At 44.0% G+C, this 12,504-nt stretch overlaps 1 protein-coding gene across 5 annotated transcripts in view; it reads left to right on the forward strand.

Annotated features, from left to right (window-relative positions):
• Window positions 1–12,504, forward strand: part of LOC126248916 (formin-binding protein 1-like) — a 379,078-nt gene that overhangs the window by 86,320 nt on the left and 280,254 nt on the right. The window lies entirely within an intron of this gene.

A 12,504-nucleotide genomic window follows, 5' to 3' on the forward strand; every position in this document is an offset into this window, starting at 1 on the left:
CGCTGCTTCTACGGTCGCAGGTTCGAATCCTGCCTCGGGCATGGGTGTGTGTGATGTCCTTATGTTAGTTAGGTTTAAGTAGTTCTAAGTTCTAGGGGACTGATGACCACAGCGGTTGAGTCCCATAGTGCTCAGAGCCATTTTTTGAGGTTCGCCAATGACATTGTAATTCTGTCAGAGACAGCAAAGGACTTGGAAGAGCAGTTGAACGGAATGGACAGTGTCTTGAAAGGAGGGTATAAGATGAACATCAACAAAAGTAAAACGAGGATAATGGAATGTAGTCGAATTAAATCGGGTGATGCTGAGGGTATTAGATTAGGAAATGAGACATTTAAAGTAGTAAAGGAGTTTTGCTATTTGGGGAGCAAAATAACTGATGATGGTCGATGTAGAGAGGATATAAAATGTAGACTGGCAATGGCAAGGAAAGCGTTTCTGAAGAAGAGAAATTTGTTAACATCGAGTATAGATTTAAGTGTCAGGAAGTCGTTTCTGAAAGTATTTGTATGGAGTGTAGCCATGTATGGAAGTGAAACATGGACGATAAATAGTTTAGACAACAAGAGAATAGAAGCTTTTGAAACGTGGTGCTACAGAAGAATGCTGAAGATTAGATGGGTAGATAACATAACTAATGAGGAGGTATTGAATAGGAAATGGGGAGAAGGAGTATGTGGCACAACTTGACTAGAAGAAGGGATCGATTGGTAGGACATGTTCTGAGAAATCAAGGGATCACAAATTTAGCATTAAAGGGCAGCGTGGAGGGTAAAAATCGTAGAGGGAGACCAAGAGATGAATACACTAAGCAGATTCAGAAGGATGTAGGTTGCAGTAGGTACTGGGAGATGAAGCAGCTTGCCCAGGATAGAGTAGCATGGAGAGCTGCATCAAACCAGTCTCAGGACCTAAGACCACAACAACAACACCCTGTATGTGTAACACCGATAAGTCAAAACATTGAACACTGCCCATCGCGACGTTGGATGCCGCCTGGTGGCGTTGCGGGTACATGATGCTGTAACAAAAGTATGTAAGCGGAGCAGACACGGACGGGAGATGACCCTAGCGAAGATACGGGATGCAAATGGGGACATCTGTTGAGATAAGCGACTTTGACAAAGGGCAGATTATTATTACGCAGAGCCTGTGAACAAGTATCTCGAAAACGGCGAAGCTGGTCAAATGTTCACGTGCTGCTGTCGTGAGCATCTACGGAAAGAGGTGGAAGGACAGCGAAACTACCACTAGGCGCTAAATGGGTGGACGTCCACGACTCTTCACAAAACGTGCGGTTCGGAGGCTTCTCTGCTCTGTAAAGTAGGATAGATGGTGATATGTGGTATCTCTACCGAAAGAGTACAATGCTGGTGCACGCACAAGTCTTTCGGAGCACACTGTTCATCGTACATTGTCGAACGCGGGGCTTCGCAGCAGACCACTCTTCACAGGTTTACCCAATGACATCGTCAGTTACGACTGCAGTGAACACTGGACCATTGGTATTCCACCGTCGATCAGTGTAAACGTTTCGGCACTTCTGGTGAACCACATTTTTGCTACACTAGGTCGATGGTCGTCTCCACAAACGCCGTCATCGAGGTGAACGGCGGCTCGTAACGTGCAGCGCGCCTCTGACGCAGCCTAGTGGGAGCAGTATTAAGCTATGGGAGACATTTTACTGGGCTTGCATGGGGCCTGTGGTAGTAATCGCAGACACGCTGACATCTGTGAACCACCTCAAATTGATTTCTTCCCCGATGACAATGTCATTTTATCTTTCAGCAGTATAACTGTCCATGTCTCGGAGCCAGAATTGTGTTACATTGGTTTGAGGAACATTATAGTGAACTCCGGTTGATGTCTCTGCGACCAAATTCGTCTGATATAAATCCTGTGGGGACCCATCTGAGTCGCTATCAGGCGCCATCACAGCGTACGCAAATCAGCGGCCCATTATTTACGCGAATTACGTGATCTGTGCGTAGACATGTAATGCCACATATCTCCACAAACCTACCAACAAACTGTCGGATCGCTGATACGCAGGCTCAGTGATGTATTTCGTTCCAAAGACGGACAGGCATGGTATTAGGCAGGTGGTCATAATGTTTTGGTGTGTGTGGCTGCGGTTAACTGTTGCTCTGAAATATTTCTAACGGCTCTTGTGCTGTGATTGTGAAATTCCCTCTTCTCTTCCTCGTGCAACGAAGGTATGTAAATGAATAAAAACTTGTGTTCCGTGAGAGAAAAGTAGACTGGCTGTCTAGATTAATAAATCAAGCACGATGACTTCCTTATTCTTCAGTTGGAGACTAAGTTTAACGGCTTCACAGTTAAGGGATAGTGGCGGTTTTGATGATGAAAGTGCCTAGATAATGTTACATGAAGAGTTATAACAAAGAAATGCTACTGTTAAGATAAATTATACTATTACTCCCAGATAACGAAACATTAAAGACTAGCCAGTCTACATTTATCTCGTAGATCTATCAGTGACGGAACGTTTTAGTGCAGACGAACGTACGATTTGTTGAAACACGTTTTGCGCGTGTTCGGGCAGAAAGGATAAGTACGAACGCGGGGGGACTGGAAGGGCGCGCGCGCGCAGAAGTATTTGAAATACCGGCTAGGAACTACGCAAACCGGCCGATGTCCTCTGAGCGCCCACGATGTACACAATCTGCATCTACATATATACTTAGATAAATATATAGCTCGCAAGCCACCATATGGTGCATCGCAGAAGGTGTTTGGTATCACCACTGGTCATTTCCTTTCCTGTTCCACTCGCAAAAGGAGCGAGAGAAAAGCTACTCCCTACATGTATCCATAGGAGCCCCAATATGTCTTACCTTGTCTTTGCGGTCCTTACGGAGATGTAAGTTGGTGGTGGTAGAATGCGGTCGGTGTTTGAAAGTGACGTCTCCGTCTCCGGATATAGGAGGGGTTCATTCGCTAGCAGTCAAATGAAAATTATTCAGCGAAATCGTTCTGGCCGGAATATATGGACATTATTATTAGTCGGATCTAGGCCCTGTAACTCGCTTAAACGGCGCAAAGACTGTGTGAATTGCCATAAATTTTGCTCTTGGCTGTATCTTCAGTAGTTACTAGAGCGCAAGTGGAAATTAAAAAGTGCTAATAGTGTTCACATTAAAATCTGAGAGCGTACGCGTTAAGATTGTTTATTGCGTCACTTGCTCCCGTGTACACACATGCTTGCTTTATTACCGGGCGGTATATTTCTGTCGTCCCGTGTGCACGCTATTCACGTAATGACTCTTGAGGCAGGCCTAACGCCTATAATCCGTTCATCATAAGAATAAACATGATGTAAACAAACACAAACGCGATGATTGGTCAGAAGCCGCAGCACACGTAAACTGATGGTATTACGCTCTTCGAAGTAGGTCCTACTTATATATTAGATGTCTTATGACTAAGTTACATTAAATCAAACTTTCAGATATTCAAATGTATTAACAGCCATCAGCGTGTTTCTTAACCACGCTTTAGCTGCGTAGTTTTTATTTCAAAAATCGTGTACAGAGACAGCCTCTGCAGCGTTGTATTCTGAGCATCGCGTCGTTAATGCGCAGTATGAAAATGGCTGAGGCTGCTTTCTGCTCCTTAGTGAAACATGTGCGTGGAACACGGTTAAAAAGGGCCGAGAAATAGGCTGTTCGTAATGCTTTTCATAAATTTACGGTGATAATCGGCTTTGAAGTTTTCCCAGCGCTGTGTATACTGCAGTTGATCTGAAGGCCGGCCGGAGTGGCCGAGCGGTTCTAGGCGCTACAGTCTAGAACCGCGCGACCGCTACGGTCGCAGGTTCGAATCCTGCATCGGGCATGGATGTGTGTGATGTCCTTAGGTTAGTTAGGTTTAAGTAGTTCTAAGTTCTAGGGGACTGATGACCTCAGATGTTAAGTCCCATAGTGCTCAGAGCCATTTTCATCGATGTTTTATGAAAGTGTGTTCATAAAAGTTATTTAAATTAAGAAAAAACAACAATTTAATTTTTGAGGCAAAAATGAAAAACCAAATCCTCTTTATTTGGACTGTGTCCATCGTTTTATACCACAGAGGTAGATAAGTATCTTAGAAACATGAAAAACAATCGTTTTTACAGCATCGAGCACATCTTACAAATGCAGGAATTTTCATCATTCTTGTTTTTAATTACAATAGTACGTTAGCTAAAAACGATAACGTGTTGCCGTTTTCGTCTAGTCGTCTGATGAGCGTATTGTGTGAGATTTGCAGTGTATTATTTCATTCTGCTTAAAAATTAAATGACATTCGAAGCCGTGTTGCTCCTCTGCTCGTCTCTCTTAAGTGTGAGCTGCAGCTGGCTACGTAATTGCAGATTAGCTGTACCAGCTGACCGGCCAGTGCTGTTAAAGTTAAATGCGCCTATAAAGCTGTTTTCCCGTATTATCGCCAAAGCAAGGTGCGATTAACGCACAACACAAAACGTACCTTTATTGTCGCACTTGACAGTACTCGAGACAGCTTGGCGGCAGTCCCACGTGAAACGGAAATCCAATGACGTGCCAGCAAACGCGGAAGAATACATACTGCAATTTTTACATCAGGTTTATTCTTATGATGAACGGATTATAGTATGAACTAAGAGAAAGGACGTGACGTGAATATCAGTCGGCCGTGACTGCATACTGCTTTCCTAACAGAACAGTGCAACTCTCTCCTACAGAATACTTGTGATCGTTTATTGAAGGACGCCCTATTTTTTTTATTAAAAAACCAGATGCACTAAAGATGAGCTTTTCAGATCGATGCTTTGGTGCTATAGCTGCGTCAACCAATTACTTTTTGGAGACGGGAGTGCTTTCTTTACGGATGAAGATAATTTTTTACGAGCACAGTTGTTGTTAAATCAGAAAGAAGTCGAGCTGCGAAATTGTGGGTTCATAATATAAATTTTCAGATACCCTTTCTTGTTTCGCAATACGCTGAAAAGTCATTAAACTTTTGGACTCGCACACGGTGTGTGTCCGAGAAGACTCCCGTACCCCTAGGTCAGAACGGAGTATTTTGTACTGAAGTACATGTATCTGGCGGATCTGTATGTGAACCACTATGCGTTACACAGAGATCTTTGCATTTCCGTTTCCTGATTTCATATCTCGGCGCACCTCAGAAGTGGTGCTTCGAAAGCCTTCTTCCAAAACTTTCACGAAATACTTAAGTCTTGTACCGACATTGACCTATGAACTAGATTATTCCCCATAATGAGATTTCTGGCGGGCTTGAGGTCGCGACAGGTACCGTGATGACAACCCAGTCCACATCATAAAACAAGGGTGGGTCCTTTCGAACTCTTTCACGTAATAGGGATTTTACGTAGTTCAGATAATGGCGTTCCACCCGTTTGAACTAGGTATCTCGCACTTTCGTCAGAAGATAACACTCTTGAGAGAGACACGGCATTCGGAAATAATGCCAACAAAGCACGGCACACTGTAACTCTGTGCATCGTGCCGTTGTCAAATTGTTCATTGACAGACATCGGCGTAAACCCTTTCATTTTCAAATCTTTTTTTAATGCGGTTACGCATTGTTGATCTGTAGTTAAAGTTCAGTTGCTGTTTTGCGCATGGATTTCATTGGAGACGGCTCAGTTGAGGGAGCGACGGGGGCTAGTGATTCCTCTCAAGTTTTAGTAACCTTTTGAGTCCCAATAATATGAAAAAATATATACTTCTAAAATTTTTCGTTAAGTTAATCTTCATTATCATAGTGGGCAAGGAATACAAGAACAACTGGGCAAAATTTAAACAAACAATTGTTTTAGCCGGCCGGTGTGGCCGTGCGGTTCTAGGCGCTTCAGTCTGGAACCGCGTGACCGCTAGGGTCGCAGGTTCCAATCCTGCCTCGGGCATGGATGTGTGTGATGTCCTTAGGTTAGTTCGGTTTAAGTAGTTCTAAGTTCTAGGGGACTGATGACCACAGATGTTAAATCCCATAGTGCTCAGAGCCATTTTTGAAAAATTGTTTTAAGGGGATGGTTTCACTTGGAAACTGCGGGGACATACAGTTTGACAGCACTTCGAATTGTATGAATGCCATTGGCCTTGTTTATCTGAAACTACCACGGAGCTGCAGATAATGCGCTGGTCTGCTCGAAACTGACAATATTCCAACCACCCATCATTTCATGTAATATATTTTAAAGCAAATTCGCATTTTTCCGAGATATAGTCTCACATCTCGAAACTTCCATCAACTCATAATGCCTAAAACTAATTACAGTCCTAAATAATAAGCAAAAATGGGGTTGAAATATATTTTGTATCAAAATGCCATACTGATCCAGTGGTTTCACTTCGAAAGTACTCGTAAATACAGTGATACAAACTCAAGTTGGCAAGCACGAAGACAAGCAGAAGAAACTCTCGCTGAGTGCGGGCGGGCATTATCTTGCTGAAATGTAACCCCAGTCTGGCTCGCCATGAAATGCAACAAAACGAGGCATAGAATATCGTTGAAGTACCGCTGTGCAGTAAGGGTACTGCTGATGACAACTAAAGGGATCCTGCTATGAAATGAAATGCGCCCCAGTACATTACTCCTGGTTGTCGAGCCGTACGGTAGACGAAAGTCAGTTTGGTATCCCGACGCTGTCCGTGGGTCTCCAGACACGTCTTCGGCCTGGAATCTCATTGACTGAGTTATACTGGCTTCAGTGATGAGTCTCATTTCTAAATGAGCCCCGATAACCAGCGAAGAGGCGTCTGGAGACGTGGTGGGGTACCAACCTGACTGTCGCCCGCCATACGGTCCGATAAACAGGATGACCCCCCCAGGGGGTCCACAACTCTTTTGTGGATACGCGCGTAGCGAGCACAGGACCCCGAGCTAATGTGGCCTTCCTTCCTTCCTTTCCGGGCTGCATACCATCCCTTTCCGCATCCTTCCCCATCCCCCATCTCCGCCCCCCCCCCCTCTCACCTCTGGCTCTTTCCTTCCCTTTCTCCCCCTCTGGGAGTATGGTTTGTGCCTACGTCCGGAGACGGACGCTCGAAACAATAACAAATTCTTTGCTTTCTCCGCTTGCAAGTCTTCGTCCTTCTTCTGTCCTCTTTTCATTACCTCTTGTCCTTGCCCTTCTCTCCGCTGCGGCGTTTGAGACCCCTCTTCTTTCCTTTCCCTTTCTCATTTTTCTTCCCTGTGCGTGTCTGAAGGCCGACCCACGCATTTCTATGCGTAGCCGGTGACGGGGTAACGCGTAATTCCCCGCCCCGGGTAGACAGGTAGGACACTTACGTACACCCTGGTAACGGCCAGGCCCAGAGAGGGGTGATTACCCGAGCTGATACCTTCCGAAAGTGCCGATTGGTCCCTCCGTCCGTTTGTCGGGGGTGTGACCTGAGGTGTGAACAATCACCTAAGGCGGGAGTGCTCTCAGAGAGGGCCCCCACAAGGGAGGAGCGCGCCATCGGAGACGCCGGTAATCATGGGGGATTCTTCCGCAATGGTTTCCTCACCTTCCACTATGTCTGCTCACAAGCGTAAGTTCACTGAGTCTCAGCCACAGACAGTTCTTCCATCGTTGCCACAGTTCCTTGTTGTTTTCTCGGTCTGACGAAGGTCACGACTTCTCCATGGTCGACCCTTTCATTATTCAGAAAGGTGTCGACGCAATTGCAGGTCCTGTAAAGTCTTGTTCCAGATTACGGAATGGCACCTTGTTGTTAGAAACAGTCAGTGCCCTCCAGGCACAAAAATTGCTGCGTACTTCACTGCTCCACACCTTCCCTGTCCGGGTTGAAGAGCACGGCACTTTAAATTCCTCACGTGGATTCGTTTATACACGCTCCCTCGACGGATTGTCTGACGAGGAAATTCAGCACTACCTGTCTGACCAGGGCGTAACGGCTGTTCATAGAGTTATGAAAAGGGTTGACACGAACATCATTCCAACCCGCACTGTCTTCTTGACATTTGACAAAGTTCAACTCCCATCGAAAATCAAAGCAGGCTATGAGATAATTTCCGTTGTTTCCTAAGTCACGGACCGGGCGCTAATGACCATAGCAGTTTTGCGCCCTAGAACAAAAAAAAAAAAAAATAAATAAATAAATAAAAAAAACAGGATGACGGAAACTAGAAAATGTAGGTAACAATGTTTTAGACACTCTTCATCGTGAAACTTGACTTTTCATTTATTTTGAATCCAAAATTTGTGACTCAAGCTACGTGTTATAGTAAATGGTTTTTAGCGAGGTCTTCGATTAACTACTTCTCATACAGTTAGTAAATTAAGGGAAGACTTAAGATAATGGACTCTTTCCTGCGAAACTTTAGTTTCTCCTGGCGTATAAAATGTTGAAATAACTTTCGAGAATGCAGCCGGATGACGTCTTCGGCAACTACAGGTATTCCTACAGACGCACGCCCTGTCGTTTTAAAGGCAAATATGCAACGATAGAGAGAGAGCTTTGCAATGGCATTTAAAACCTCGGTTAAATGATGTCCAACGTTAGAAGTTAGCTGCAGTGAATAGGAATGTAGACGTTTCTTTTCTTGTTTGGGATTATGAAAATTATAATTTAATAGGCTTTTTAGAAGATCTGAATTCAGTCTACTTTAACATTCTCTTCACGATGAAGGGGGATAAGGAAGGCTGCCTTCGCTTCGTTGATATGTTGATCAGGAGGGCAAGCTTGATGGTACGTTGAGACAGTCCGTTTATTGGAAACCAGTTGACACTGATCTGTATCTACAGACTTTCAGTTGTCACCATCCGGCTCAGCACGAAAGGGGTACTTCGTAGCTTGGTTCATAAGGCCCACATCACCTCAGACCCTGAAAGTTGGTCAGCTGTGTTAGCCCATCTCGAAGTCACCTTTCGTCGGAATGGTTTTAGCGAAAGACAGATCAGACGCTACCAACCGTGAGCGAAGCTAATATGAGGTGGCATCAAAGTCTATAGCCATTTTGCGTTACACAGAAAGTATTTCCAATAGGATTGGTCGTAATCTGCGGAAATATGTCTCGAAATGTGTTTCTCGACCACCCTCTAAGATTAAGGCTCTTTTAGGACCGGTAAAGGGTGATATTGGTTTGCGTAAGGCGGGGATTATCGTATTCCTAGCAGTTGTGGCATGTCAGACCACAATTACCGTGGAGGACTGTTCTATGGAGTATAAGCGTCACATACGCTTACAACAACCGAGCGAATCGGCTATTCCAGAACACTGCCTTGGCACCGGTCATCCTATGGAATATAATAATACGGAGATTCTGGCACGCACTTCCAGCTATTGGGGTAGTGTGTGTGTGTGTGTGTGTGTGTGTGTGTGTGTGTGTGTGTGTGTGTGTGTGTGTGATGCCCTGCATAGCGAGGTTATCGGTGGTGTCATCATAGTTTCGGAAGTTTCACGGATGTTTCGTGTTGCTAATACTGTTAATGAGTGACATTTGTGGTAAACATATTCTTTTTAGTAGCATCGGGGCATCCTCTGAATAGAGTAACTCGACCGAAGATAAAACACCAAACCATTTCATTGGATGCTCAACTTGGGTAGTGCAGCTATGATTCTGTTAGGAAAATGTAGGAGAAGACAGCATCTATGTTTCTTACGTTAGACGTCTGTAAATTCGTGACTCGGAGGTATTTGAGGTTTCAAAAGTAGTTCATGATTATAAACGTTTCGTCTTGTACTTAATATCGACCTTCAATGGTACCTCATCTTGACACATAACTGCCTACCGTACTTGGAGTCAGATATAAAGAACAAGAGATTTCTGATCAGATGCTTATTTAGAACTCTTGAAGTTTTCCGGATTACGCAATAAAGATTAATTTAATTACTACCATATGTGATGGCCAATAGTTCTTCACTACAAGGTGCGCGCTGACCTTCCGGGTTAACTGTAAAAGAACTCTGTCGTGAAGTGAGAGGTATGCGGACTGGCTGGTGATTCATCAATGGTTTAAGGACGTTAAGCTTGGTCGGAAGTCGACAACGTGCAGCGCTGGTTTTTTGCGTTCCCGCTTCCTTTTATATCTGTATTGTCTCCTGTCAGCACAATCGTTATTTAACACCTTTAAGTCACCCGAGGTTTAGTGTGTGCTGCAACTCCACTAAAAACAAGATTCGGTTTTCCATAGGTCAGTCGAGTAGCGTCCTAGCTTTTCACGCTGCTATGAAAGACCATAAGGCAGATTCATAAAATAATGTCTATACCGTTGACGTCTTTCTACGCGAATGTCATCTTTTAGAATGATAATCATTTTCTATGTCAAAACCAACGATGCTTTCGTCAGGATTTTCATACAGTTCTTCACTACGCGCTTGGAGTATCAGATTGCACACGCTGCTTAAATCTAAGATATCTTGTGAGATGTAGTTCTAGACCGTGAGTCATTAATACAGACTGACCTGACGTCTGCTGAGCCTTATTAAGTGTTACACAGTAAACAAAGTCGATATTTCTGTGAGAATGAGTCGCAGGCAGTTCCGTCGTTTTTGATAACTGAATATACGCATAAACAAGTGCAGTTCAAGAATACGGATATTACCTGCATTTTTTTAGTTCAGAATCAGTGGTAAATACTCCTGGCATACATCAAATAACGTTATACGTCTATCCAAAGTGACATTGCATGGAAAATTCCAGGAGGAAAGCGAGCGCCCAAAAGTAGTTAGCTTGATGGTTTCTGGTGAGCTTCTCTCTCTCTCTCTCTCTCTCTCTCTCTCTCTCTCTCTCTCTCTCTGCTGTACAATAGAAGCAGCTTATAAGAGACTCGTATTGCCCATCCCTGGTCACCTGCAGAGGTCGTTGCAAGTGAGAATGACTGTGGAAGAGCTACTCGGTTTGTATCTGTTTTGTGTGGCTGGTTACTGAAACTTCCCCCGATATGTATAATACAAATACCACTGTGTTAGAATCATACGTATTACGGCATATACATAATTTAATTAGTGGTTTTTCGCGCGCATTGTATGCAGGGTGTCCCACGATGAAGTCAGTATTCAGCGATATGACACGAACAATCGTTGGAAGCAAAAAAAGTCTAGAAACGTGGGCTCTAAAAATGCATACCTTAAGAGCTATGAGCACTTGTTCATCTTCGCTATTGTGAAACATCTTTTACACGGAACTATTGCTCATAGCTTTTAAGGTATGCGTTTTAATGCACATGTTTACTAGCCTTTTTTTCTTCGAATGATCGTTCCTTACATATTCTTGAATACTGATCATTCCCCCAGGGATACCTTGTATATAATAGGAAAGTGATTGGGGGACTGCTGATTGTTGCTATGTACCATCAGCTGTGCACCGTACAGCGACTAGTGATATAGATGTAGACTGACCACTTCACAACCGCGAAACGGAAATGGAAAGAAATGAAAATTGTTAAAGACGAATGAGCTGCCGGGACATGACACAATTTCTTTTAAGCATTAGATTGCGTACGCTACACAGTAAGACCCTATCTTTGCATACATCCATCACGAATCTCATCGCAAGTGGGCAGTCCAAAGTCACCGAAAGATACGGAGGTAACTACGCTTTAAAAGAACAAATGTGTAATACTGTAGACCAGAATACATAAGTGTGACAGATGCTGTGTCTGGGACAGTGTAACTCTTCTTAAAAAGAACTTTCCAGTAAAAAGCGAAAATGTGATCACGTCAGTAGAGTAAAACATACATACATACATAAAGTTAGACATGGCATCTTGCGCACCCGTGCATAAACGTGTGCACCGCCCTCCATTAGCAGAGCTGAGGTCTGGGCTCGAAATCATTTCGCCATATCGGATGCACGGGGGCGTAGCTGCTGCTCCGCCTTTACTCCATCACTGTATTAATTGAGCTGTGTATTTCTCAAACAGGTTTGAGTACTTACTGCTAAATCCCCTCCCACACATTCCAACACCACCAACTCAAACTCTTAGAGTTCTCTGTTGAGAACCTTTGCCAGCTGTTTGTGTCTTGAACGACTCAGTTTCTACGGAAGCGATAAAATTCTTTCAGTTAGGATGACACCTGTTGTGAATATTTCTTCTATACATTTGTTCTGTTTTCACGCATTACATCCTATTGTACCACAAATTAAATGATTGTCTCCCAAGTTCTTGTAACAAGTAATGCCCTATCGTCGCCAAACAGTTATTTTTTTCTTCAAAAAATCGTTGTTTGCGTCAGTCTTGCCTAGCATATCCACTGAAAACATTTCGCGCTGACGTTTTTTGTGCGCTTTAAAATGCCTGATGCGGTTGCACCTTGTAGGAGTGTAGCCGTGACCTCTTACGCAAGACATTGTGAACTGTTGATCTGCTCATTTCCAAGTCTCTGGCCGCCGTATGCACATATTTTGTCGGACTGCTTGCAGACGCCTGCCGTTCCTTGTCCACGTTGACGTCTGAAACGACTGAACGAAACGCCCCTTTTTTGTGGAGAATATTACTTCTTTCCATAAATGACGTGTCTCAAGCCCGAATAGTTGGTCGGGACGGTG

The sequence above is a fragment of the Schistocerca nitens genome, chromosome 3 (assembly GCF_023898315.1).
Source record: "Schistocerca nitens isolate TAMUIC-IGC-003100 chromosome 3, iqSchNite1.1, whole genome shotgun sequence".
In the NCBI taxonomy this organism is placed as follows: Eukaryota; Metazoa; Arthropoda; class Insecta; order Orthoptera; family Acrididae; genus Schistocerca; species Schistocerca nitens.